At 41.0% G+C, this 12,211-nt stretch overlaps 1 non-coding gene across 1 annotated transcript; it reads right to left on the bottom strand.

The window, feature by feature from the left end:
• Positions 1-1,836: 1,836 nt before the first annotated feature.
• Positions 1,837-1,942, bottom strand: LOC118483515. Its single transcript, XR_004870805.1, has one exon. It is a non-coding gene; the product is annotated as a small nucleolar RNA R71 (small nucleolar RNA).
• Between the last annotated feature and the right edge of the window lie 10,269 nt (positions 1,943-12,211).

Below are 12,211 nucleotides of genomic sequence, written 5' to 3'. Positions count from 1 at the left end.
TTTGATGTATTGCAAAATACATCCTTTATTCGTTTATAGTTTGTACAATTTATCGTTATTTATAGTTTCGTTTTAGTTAGAATTGCGTGCTATTGATCAAATTTTGGTTTTCCAGGTCTTGATACATAAAGTGGCTGAAAAAGGAGCAAAAACGAGCTACACGGCTGAAACATCAAGTCCCGGAACTACTTGGAATAAGTGTTAGAATTATTTTGGAGAATTTGGGAGTGAAAGTTGAGTTTTGGACGCAAGTTTCTGTGAAAAAACACCTGTGGCGTCGCGTCACGGGCAGATGATCATATCAGTCGCGTGACGCCAACATGTAACAAACAAAATCTGACTTTTGTGATGGTGGCGTCGCGCCACCATAAGGAGCCTTCCCCGTCGTGCGACGCGACGGGGTTAACTGTCACGTTTTATTTGTCTTGTACTAGGGTTTGGTATAAAAACTTAAGTTAATCATCGCCATTAACAACTTACGAATCTTAGAACCCTAAGGCGAATTTCAGAGTAATTTTTGAGGTTTTTGGAGTGCTTTAGCTTGCGGGAATCATACTGTTGAAGCTTGGAGCGTGGAAACGAAGATTGTTCAGGTCTTATCTCCCGGTTTTCTTTAATTTCGTGTTTTAATACGTTTCCGATGAATTCTTTTTTTGAACATGATTTGTTGATTTTAGACATCATGTATCTTGGCTAAAACTTTCGTTACTACCTAGGCAAGATGATAGTTTGATCAAGTTTGGATTTTTAGCGGGTTTTTATTGTTTGTTATGGATGGATCTTTGAAAGTAAAGTGTTCTAGAATTTCTGATTTGGTGCGTGTGCATATTTACTTTTGATTGTTGATTATTTACTCTTTCACATAGATTTTGGTGAATGTCTTTCACATAATAAATTTGTGTTGATTATTTGTATCCTTGCGTGCTCGAGTTAGTTATTAGGTCTCAGTGCAATATATAGCTAAGACAGGTTTTGAGAGAAGTCGGTTTTAGTTCCCTAATTGCATTTGTGTCTAATAAACCAAGTTAGAATCTAGGTTTCTTCCTGAGAAGGGTCGGGAGGTCTTAGCTTGAAATACCTTAAGGTTTAGTATTTTAAGATCCCGACTCCGTACAACAATAATACCGTTGGAAATCCATTCCCAGTTAAACTGGGTTCAACCCTAGGTAGTCGTTAATCTCATCTTAATCAAACCTTAGTTCTTATTCGTGTCTTAGTTTAATTTCATTTTAATTTCAATTTTAGGAACTTAGTAAAACCCCCCTTTAAAACACAACAATTGTTTAGTCGTGTCAGTATCTAGTCTAAATAAAGTCTTTAACGTAATTAAATAGAGTCCTTGTGGGTTCGACATCCGGACTTACTTTTCTTTGCTAGAGTCGACCGGTTCACTTGCCAGTGAGTAGTTTCGTCAAGTTAGAGAGTCTAGATTTTTATTACTTGAGTCAGCTGTTGGTAAACCTTAGAGAAAATGTGAGGGGCATCGAAGCACATTTTAGGCCGGTAATCACTCAAAACTCTTCACCGGTAGTCATTCCTCATAATGATCAAGGGAGGACATTTGAAGTGACGACCAACTCTTTGCAAAGTTTACCAAAATATAATGGGTTAGCAACGGGGAGCCTTACTTTCATTTGGAGGCTTATGACTCGATTTGTAACACTCTTGGGAGTCAAGGGTTCTCAGCCGACGATATTAAATTGGTATTATTCAAATTTTCTTTGGAAGATAAGGCGAAAAAATGGTTCTACACTTTGCCTTCGGCATCCATATATACATGGGGGGAGACGCAACAAACTTTCTTGGATGAGTTTTACACCGCCCAAAAGACCAACGATGCACGAAAGGGGTTGAGGAGTTTCCAACAACAACATGGTGAAATGTTCCATGAGGCATTTGAACGATTTAATATGATGATAAAGAATTGCCCTCATCATAGAATTGAATTGTGGGAGTTGATGAATGCCTTTCACGAAGGGTTGAGTGCTGAAGATGCGCGTGATTTAATGTCCATTACCGGTGGGACTTTTGGTACAAATTATGAGAACGATGATTGGGAGTTCTTGGAGAGCATGGCAACTACATCAAAGAGAAAAGCTCAAGCATCAAGGAGAGCACGACCGGCCATTGCCCGACCTCAAGTGCACGCCATAGATGATGGTAATGTCAAACTACTAACCAAATTTATGATGTTTGTGCTTTGTGTAATGAAATAGGTCATGCGGCTGAAAATTGCCAAGGGATTGTGGAAGGGCAATATGAAGAAGTCCATGCGGTTCAAGGTCAAGGAGGGGGTGGTAGAAGCTACAACAACATGAACTCTAATACCTACCACCCCGGGTTGAGGAACCACCCAAATTTTCGATATGGGAACCCTTCAAATCAAGCTAACACGAATTTTCAAGGTAGCCAAGGTAACTTTGGTTCACGCCAACCCTACCATAACCAAGGTGGATACCGAGGCGCGAACAACCAAGGCTATCAAAAGCAATATCAAACGGGACAAGAACAAGGGGGGTCTTCGGGTGGAAACGAGATGATGGAGATGCTAAAGAGCATGCAAATGGAGATGCAAAAACGGAACCAACTCCATGAAGTTCGAATGCAAAAGGATGAGGTTCGTGACAAAAGCATCCAATCACTAACAACCCAAATGGGTCAATTAGCAACCGACGTGGCGGAATTGAAGAAAAACAAGGGCCAACTTCCTAGCGACACTAAGGTAAATCCTTCGCATGGTACGTCACGAGGTAATGTTAATGTTCATCATGTTAGTGTTTTAAGAAGTGGAAAAGAGTTTAAAGCCAATTTGTCACCCGAATTGGTTGAGGGGGTAGTTGAGGATATTACGGGTATGGAAAGTGATGATGATGTTTCACCGGTAAAAACAAAAGAATTAAATGTTAATAAACCGGGTTTGGGTGAAAATGAAAAGAGTGAAAAAGTTGAGGGTGAACCGAGTCAAGTCCCCTTTCCATCGGCTTTACTTGACCCAGGAAAGAAAAACTTTATTGCATCGAGAGGTCCCCAAAAAGAAGAGTTGTGGGACATGTTTAAACAAGTTAAAATTAGCCTCCCACTTCTTGATGCAATAAAGCAAGTACCCGCCTATGCCAAATTTTTAAAAGAGTTATGTACACAAAAAAGGCAAAACAAGAAGAAAGTGCCTAAGCGGGTGGACTTAACCGGGCAAGTGAGTGCGGTTTTGAATGGGGAGCTTCCTCCTAAGCTCCAAGATCCGGGCACGCCATTGATTAACATACAAGTTGGTAATTTTCAAATGGCTAAGGCATTGCTAGATCTTGGAGCCGGGGTGAGCATTTTACCGGGGGGTTTATATGACCAATATGATTTTGGTCCGTTAGCAAGGGTGGAGACGACGGTTGTTTTGGCCGATTTGTCTCATAAGCTACCTCGGGGTATGGTTCAAAATGTAATCGTAAAAATTGATGAGTTTTATTACCCGGTCGACTTTCTAGTCTTGGACTACTCGTCGGCGGACCCAAAAACAACAACAAAACGTAATTTTGGGTCGGCCATTTTTGAGCACCGCTCATGCCATGATCGATTGTAGATTTGGTACGGTCGACATGACTTTTGGGAATCGAAAAATGCGTTTGAATGTTTTTACTAACAATTCTAATGCTAATGGTGTTGATGAGTGTTTCATGGCAGATATAGTCGACGGATGCAACCCGCATGAGTATGAGGAGGATGGTTTGGATGTTTGCCTGTGTGATTTTTCTGAACAGGTACATGCTTATGCACTCCGGGTTGAAGAGGAAAAGCAAGATGCAATGGCTTTGAAAGAAGGTAGACCACCATGGACTCATCAATTTGAAGGTCTACCGGCGGAGATAGATTCGGGTACCAAGCCATCATTAGAGGAACCGCCAAAGTTGGAACTTAAAGACTTGCCAAGCCACTTGAAGTATGCATTTTTAGGGGATAATGACACTTTACCGGTCATTATTGCCTCTAATTTGGAGTTGGCACAAGAGCAAGCATTGTTGGAAGTCTTGAAAGAAAACAAGGGAGCTGTCGGATGGACGATTTCCGATCTCAAAGGAATTAGTCCATCCATCGTCATGCATAAGATCATTACCACTGAAGATGCAAAGCCGACACGAGAAGCTCAAAGGCGATTGAATCTGAACCTACGGGAGGTAGTTAAAAAAGAGGTAATTAAATGGTTGGATGCGGGAATCATCTATCCGATTTCGGATAGTGCTTGGGTGAGTCCCACCCAAATTGTGCCTAAGAAGACCGGTTACCGGGTGGCGTGTATGTATTGACTACCGGAAATTGAATGCCGCCACTTCTAAGGATCATTTCCCGCTACCATTCATTGATCAAATTATTGAAAAATTATCGGGCCAAAAATACTACTGTTTTTTGGATGGGTATTCGAGTTACAATCAAATCGCAATACACCCGGATGACCAATACAAGACCACCTTCACTTGTCCATATGGCACCTTTGCCTTTCGGCGGATGCCATTTGGCTTGTGCAATGCTCCGGCAACTTTCCAACGATCTATGATGAGTATATTCTCGGACATGGTTGGAGAGTCGCTTGAAGTATTTATGGATGACTTCTCCATTTTTGGCACTAGTTTTGATGCTGGTCTCAACGAATTACAAAAAGTGTTAAAAAGATGCGTTGAGAAAAACTTAGTGCTAAGTTGGGAGAAAAGTCATTTCATGGTGCAAGAGGGCATTGTGTTGGGTCATGTAATTTCTGAAAGGGGGATGGAGGTGGATAAGGCAAAAATACGGGTAATATCATCTTTGCCACCTCCGAAAAATGTTAAGGGTGTGAGGTCATTCTTGGGACACGCGGGTTTCTATAGACGTTTCATTGAGGGTTTTAGTGTTATCACCAAACCCTTATGCAACTTGTTATTAAAAGATGTCCCATTTGATTTTACTAACGAGTGTATGCAAGCGTTCACTGTTTTGAAGGAACATTTGGTCAAAGCTCCTATCTTGCAACCACCGGATTGGTCGAAGCCGTTCGAAATAATGTGTGATGCAAGCGACACCACTATTGGTGCAGTTTTGGGTCAACGGGTTGATAGAAAGCCAGTGGTGATTTACTACGCGAGCAAGACTTTATCCGAAGCACAACTTAATTACACCACAACCGAGAAGGAACTATTAGCGGTGGTGTATGCTTTGGATAAGTTTCGCTCGTATATTTGGGGGAGCAAGGTGGTGGTTTATTCGGATCATAGTGCGGTCCGGTATTTGATGGAGAAAAAGGATGCGAAACCTCGTTTGATTTGGTGGGTATTATTGCTACAAGAGTTTGATCTAGAAATCCGAGACAAAAAGGGAAGTGAGAATGTAGTGGCGGATCACTTGTCTCGGATTCTGGTGGAAGGGATCGATGATGTTAGTGAAATCAATGAAAGTTTTCCCGATGAGCAACTCCTAGTCGTTTCCACCTTTGTTGCACCGTGGTATGCTCACTATGTCAACTATTTAGCCACGGGTGCCATCCCAAATCATTGGACCAAGAAGCGACGACAACAATTTATGGTTCAAGTGAAAAAATATATTTGGGATGAACCGGATCTCTTCAAGATTGGACCGGATCAAGTTATACGAAGGTGTGTGCCCGAGACAGAAGTGTTGGAAATTTTGACCCATGCTCATTCTTCTGCATGTGGGGGTCATTTTAGTGGGCACAAAACAGGTTATCGGGTTCTTTCATGTGGGTTTTATTGGCCCACCATTTTCAAGGATGCATGTGAGTTCGCTAGAAATTGCATAAATTGTCAAAAAATGGGAAGTATATCGAAGAGGGATGAGATGCCATTACAACCAATCTTGGTTGTAGAGATATTTGATGTATGGGGTATAGATTTTATGGGTCCTTTCCCGAATTCGAATGGCTTCCTATACATTTTGGTAGCAGTGGATTATGTCTCGAAGTGGATTGAAGCTATTGTAACACGAACAAACGACCATTCGGTTGTTTGTAAATTTGTTCAATCCAACATTTTCTCTCGTTTTGGCATCCCGCGGGTTATTATAAGTGATGGTGGTTCGCATTTCAAGAACTTCAACTTTGGGAAATTATTGAAGAGGTATAGCATGAATCACCGAATTGCCACACCTTACCATCCGCAAACAAGTGGACAAGTCGAAGTGTCCAACCGTCAAATCAAAGAAATTCTCATGAAGACAGTAAGAACGGATAGGAAGGATTGGTCGAGTAAGTTAGACGATGCATTATGGGCATACCGAACAGCCTACAAGACTCCTATTGGCACAACGCCTTATCGGATGGTGTATGGAAAGGGTTATCACTTGCCAATGGAGCTAGCGCATCGGGCACATTGGGCAATTAAAACGGTAAATGCGGATTATGACGAGGCGGGGAAGTTGAGAAAGTTGCAATTAAGCGAGATAGAAGAGATTCGGGACGAGGCGTATGAATGTGCATCGGCTAATAAAGACAAGCTCAAGAAAGTACACGATGCGAAATTGAGAAAGAAAACGTTCGAAGTGGGTCAAAAAGTTTGGTTGTACAACTCAAGAATCAAGATGTTCGCGGGCAAGCTTAAAAGCAAATGGATGGGCCCGTACGTCATTCGGAGAGTTGGAAGGTTTGGTGACGTAGACATCCAAGATGAGCAAACACTTAAACAACAAACGGTGAACGGTCACCGGTTGAAGCCATACTTGGAGGGGAAGACATCAACAACTTGGAGCTTGATAAAGCGGGCTACATCTTGCGCCCGGTCGATGAGGAACAACCATAAGAGGCCCAGGTTTGGTAGTGTAAATAGTAGTGTTTTGTTTTGTTTGTTTTGTATAGTTTGTAAAATTACCGTATTTCCTTGAAATCCGTGCTTGAAACAAGTGTGGGGATATTCGGGTCACGAATTATTCTAACATTGTGTTGAGGACAACACGGGACTTTCGAGGGGTAGGGTAATTTTTACACCTTTTTGAAAAATTTAAAAACATAAAAAAATTGAAAAATATAAAAATATGCATAAAAACAGCATTTTGCAGCAAATCAGACATGCCCAGCGACCACCGTACTTTACGGTTTCACCGTAATTTACGGTGGATGTAAAAAATGTTTGATCTTTACGGTGCATCTCTACTGTTTTACGGTAGAATTTTGTGTTCAAGTTTCACCGTAATTTACGGTCTGACCGTAATTTACGGTGCGCAGTTTAAGTCAATACGGCGTTCCGGTTCGGCATGTATATATAAAAAAAATAATAATAAATAAATAATAATAACATCTGGTCACGTGAAGTCATCCCCAACCACACAATTTCATTCTATCTATCAACATCCATCTCTTTCACAAAGACCCACAAAATCCATCTTCTTCTCCAACCTTCAATTCTCCATAACCTTCTCAATTCTTGTCCAAACTAAGTGAAATCGGAGTCTATCTTGACTATTTTTTCACGTAGTTTCTGATTTTGACAAGAGATTCATGAGAAAACGAAGCTTTAGGGTTCGAATTTCAAACCCTAGTTCGAAAAAATTTTTAGGGGTTTTGGGAGTTTTTGTTTCACAAGCATTCTTGCATCTTCAAACTAAGGTATGAAAGCTTATTTACTATATTTTGATGATACATTGTGAGAATGAAGGTCATTTAGGTTATTTGCCCATACCCACTTGCTTGTTCTTAGATATGGTCATGAAATTGGTTATTTGAACATGGTTATGGTTGTAGATGTGGGATTTGTAATTAAAGTAGTGAACTTTTGGGAACCTCTACATTGTAGAGACATCATGCCCAAATTTTGAAAAAAAAGGGGGATTTATAAAAAGTTTTGGTTCACTAACATCTACAACCATAGTAACAAGCAAGTGTGGGGATATTTTGGAGAAAAGAGTCTAATTTTGTTTCGTTTGGTTGTATTGTTTGCTCTAATGTGTGTAGGAAAATGGTTAAGACGAAAGAAAAAGCAGGATCGAGTTCATCCTCATCATCAAAGGGAAAGGGTAAACAGCCGGAACAACAACCGAAAAAGAGACAATATTTGGGTCGAGTGGATGAAAGTGAAAGTGGGAGCGAGGAAGAAATGGAGTTGGACCCGGCGGAAAAGCCGATATGGAACTCGGGTCCTTTGGATGAGCAACCAGAGGAGTGGCAACCAACACTCTATCATGACCGCATGAATAAGTTGAAGAATAAGGTAGCGGCCTTTATATGTGAGAGGGAAGTCCGGGAAGTTGAGCTTGGTCAGTTTGGGGTGTTTGACAAGTTCCGGGCTTTAGGTTAGGAGTCGGCATTAAAATGTTTTGATAAAGATAAAAGCAATTTGTTTATCACCGAGATACAAAAGTGGATGGCGACTCTTAAATGCAACACATATGAAAGGCCATCGCAAATGAAGTTGATTGGTGAAGTTCACGGGGTTCCAGTGGAGATGTCCTTTGATACGTTGAAGAAGCTCGGGAAATACGATAGCCTTCCAGCCCGTGATTATATGGTTCCCACCCTTGATGACCTTTTGGTGAAGCTGGAGAAGCACCCCTGTTGGAACGACATGTTGGCAGCGCTATTTTTGCCCGGTACTTATCATGGAGTGTTGTATCGGAAGAATTTAAAGATCGAAGCGAAATTATTGTTGGCAATCTGTTTGTTGAATGTTATACAGCGAAGGGGGGACAAAGAGCAGGTGAGGTTCCCGGAGGTACCTGTTCTATATTCATTAATGCATGGGTCTCCGCGTTTTCCGATACGCTATCTGATCATGAACCACTTATGGATTTGCCGGAATAAATATGGAAGGGACATTGTACCATATTGTCGAATCATAACGGGGTTAATGAAGCAACAAAAGGCTCTTACGTCCGAAGATCGAGGGGCAACGAAACGGCATCAACCGTTTACGTTAGACAAGTTGGGAATTGGTTGGACGTATACACAATCGGAGCGGTATCATAAGCTTAAATCCGAGTGGCAAAGATGGAGGGCGCTTAAGGCGGGTGCTAGAGATTTGTTACCGGGTGAAGAGGATGAACCCGAGAGTGAGGCGGAGATCCCGAGCGGGGATGAAGATTATGAAGAGCAACCACAAGGTGGTGTGAATTTGAATGTGGGGCAAGGGGGCCCGGGTGGAGGTTATGGTGGTGCTTTCTACGACTATATGGAGCGATCTTATGTGCCCGGGTGGGCTTATGAAGGTACCATGCAAGAGGTGATAGCAAACCAACGCCCTCTGGCTTCCGTTTTTGAAACTTGGTCGGGTCCGGAGCGGACGTTATATGATCAAAATACCATGATGAGTGCAAGCATAGAGCAGTCCTTGAAACAAAACTTTAATCGTAGTGAGGCGTGGAACCGCACTTTTGCGTATTCCCAAGAGGTGGAAATGAATAATCGGTATTACGACGATCAAGAGAGAAGGATGCACGCAGATTGGCATGCCGGGAGACCGGTAGTTGTGGATCCACAACATGTGGATTATGCCTCGCTACCACCTTATGATGGTAGTGTGTCGTATCCGACTCCACAGCTTCACCACTCACAATGGATTGATCCGAAGCAACAAGAGGGAGCCCAACAACAACAAGGAGGAAGTAGTAGTAGCGGCTCATTTGCATTTGGAGAATGGAACGACATGATGTCTTCCATTTTTGGACCTCCGGGACCGCGCTACTATTAGTCAGGTTGTGTTCCTCCTTTGTATAGTTTGTGCATATTTGTTAGTTTGTTTTGTTTATGGTTGGATGGTTGGGTGGTGTTTATTGTGATGTTTTGTTTGGGTTGGCGCTAGTCGGTGGTGTATTGGTGTTTTAAAAAAAAATATGAAAAATATAAAAAAATTATAAAATGAAAAATCCAAAAAGAAAATTGGGGTTTGAGTTAAAGAGCTTTTGTTAAGGTTGAATGAATGTTAGTGATCAAAGCCTCCTAAAACCGTACATTGGGGTCAATGTATCCCAAGTGTGGGGATGGGGGGAAATTTTTGGAGATTTTGAAAAATTTTAAATCAAGCGAAATATTGTGAGAATTTGAACACCCTAGATTAACCCCAAATGGTGCACCGGCAACCCTTGATACCCTTTCATTCTTGGTGAGAGTTGAAGCCACATTTGTATATAAATAATGCTTGTCTTTGATGAGAGTGGCCACGGGTGGGGGTACATTAGAACTTGTGCTTGAATGCGGTTTGAGTCCTTAGTTAGACATGAATGCGAAAAGGATAAGGGCATCTAGGTAGCCTCGTCTTTAGTGTGTGCGAGTGTGGGATTTGGGGGGTTGGTCCTCATAACTTATATATATGAGCATGGTTGCGAGAGGGGCGGGGGTTTGGACATTTAGTTGCCAATTTTGTGCCTAAAAGCCTATTGTTTGTTTCCCCTAGCTACTTACTTAAGAATTTACCCAAATTTGACCCGGTCTTGTAGTGTTAGTAGTAGTAGTTGTAGTAATATGATGTATATATGTTGATGCTTTATTGCATTGTTATTTGAAAAAAAAATCAGAAAAAAAGGAAAAAAAAGAAATGAAAAAGAAAAGAAAGGATGTTTAGTTGTCTTGTACTTAGTAGTTTAGTTTGGTAGTTGTTAGTTTGCTTATTTGTGTAATAAAAAGACCGGGTTAAATTTTCGCTACTTCATATATATTCCATTCCCTACCCATACACCTAGCCACGTTACAACCTTGAAAGTCCCTTTGATGTGCATTCATGTTTAGCACTTGTAGGAGGAGGATCGATTTAGGTACAAGCTTATAATGGTACAACCACCCGTTTGCCTTTTGTGTATCTAGCGTATCATTGCTAGTGTTGACTTGTAGCCGAGAGGAGAGATTTAGAGAGGGGTGTATTGTTTTGGGTGTTAAAAAGGGGTTAGTAAAAGGATTGCATATGTTTGCTTGGTTTAAATTGATCACTTGTATTGAAATTGATTTGATGAGTTGCTTGGGACAAGCAACGGTTAAGTGTGGGGATGTGACGGGTGGTCCATTGGATAACCCTTTATGATGTTAAAAGACAAGTTTATCCCTCATCTAACTGTGTAATTATCTGGAATTAGATAACTACGGTTGCTTATGTTTCAGGTGCGGTTCGGGAGCTTAAAGTGGATAAAATGCAGCTTTAGAGGGTTCGGAGTTGAACGGATCGAGTGTGGAGCAAAAGATGAAACAAAGAAGAAAAATCAGCTTTCCACCGTAAATTACGGTCCTACCGTAATTTACGGTGGACCTGATTTCCACCTAATTCCTGCCGTAAACCAGTAGAGTCCTGCCGTAACACTATTAAGTCCACTGTAAATTACGGTGGTACCGTAATTTACGGTGGAAGCTGCGAAAAGTTGTAACTCCCATCATTAAAGTCAGTTTTATGGTGTCTTTTGGGGCTATTATCATCATTGGTCGATTGGAGAACGGCATAGGGGCGAATTTGGGTGATTTTGCTTGGCTTGGAACAATTTCTAACATTCGGTTTGTGATTTTGATTTGTATGAACATTGAACTACTTGTTATGATGATTCACCAAGCTATGCGTGGCTAAAACTCTCGGTGATCATCTTAGGTGAAGGTTTATCTTGAACTTTTGTGTGTTTATTTCTGAATTTCTAGAATGATAACTTGTGTTGCTTGAATATCATGGTATATGCATAATTGTTTGTAGCTTGTTAATCGGTAGTGCAATTTCTAGTCTCGATCGTACGTTCTTGGTGCCGTTGGCAATCGAGATATCACGGGAAGGGTTAGGGTTGGTTATTGGTTAATTGATCATCGGGAAACAACCTCGCATTAGAATCCGAGTACTTTGTTCCCTTTATTCACTTCGATTATGTATGTACGAGTTATGTCTATGTAACTCTTTCTAGTTGAAATTTCACACAATTGTTAAAGGAACTGAATCCTAAGATGGTCATTGCTCTCCTAATCTGTTAAACAATAAATCTTCATTTGCACTTAGTTATTAATTTAGTTTTCTAAAACACAATCTAAATCATTGAACTTTATTTTCTGCAAATTAGGTTAATTGTAGTTAATTCGCAAAGCTATAAAATCAACACACTTTCCACATACTCCCTGAGTTCGATACCCTTTTACCACTATCTATAGTTGTTATTGGGATTAAATTTGCGTGTACCACGACAATCACGTCAAATTTACAAGTAACTCCTGTCAGTAGTTCAAGCGGAGCAGCAACTACAAATGTTGGATCAACAGATCTGCATTTGGGCAGTTGTTTCATTAGTAAGA

The sequence above is a fragment of the Helianthus annuus genome, chromosome 10 (assembly GCF_002127325.2).
Source record: "Helianthus annuus cultivar XRQ/B chromosome 10, HanXRQr2.0-SUNRISE, whole genome shotgun sequence".
Lineage (NCBI taxonomy): Eukaryota > Viridiplantae > Streptophyta > Magnoliopsida > Asterales > Asteraceae > Helianthus > Helianthus annuus.
The sequence above is the reverse complement of the archived record's forward strand: the minus strand, read 5'-3'. Positions and strand labels throughout refer to the sequence as shown.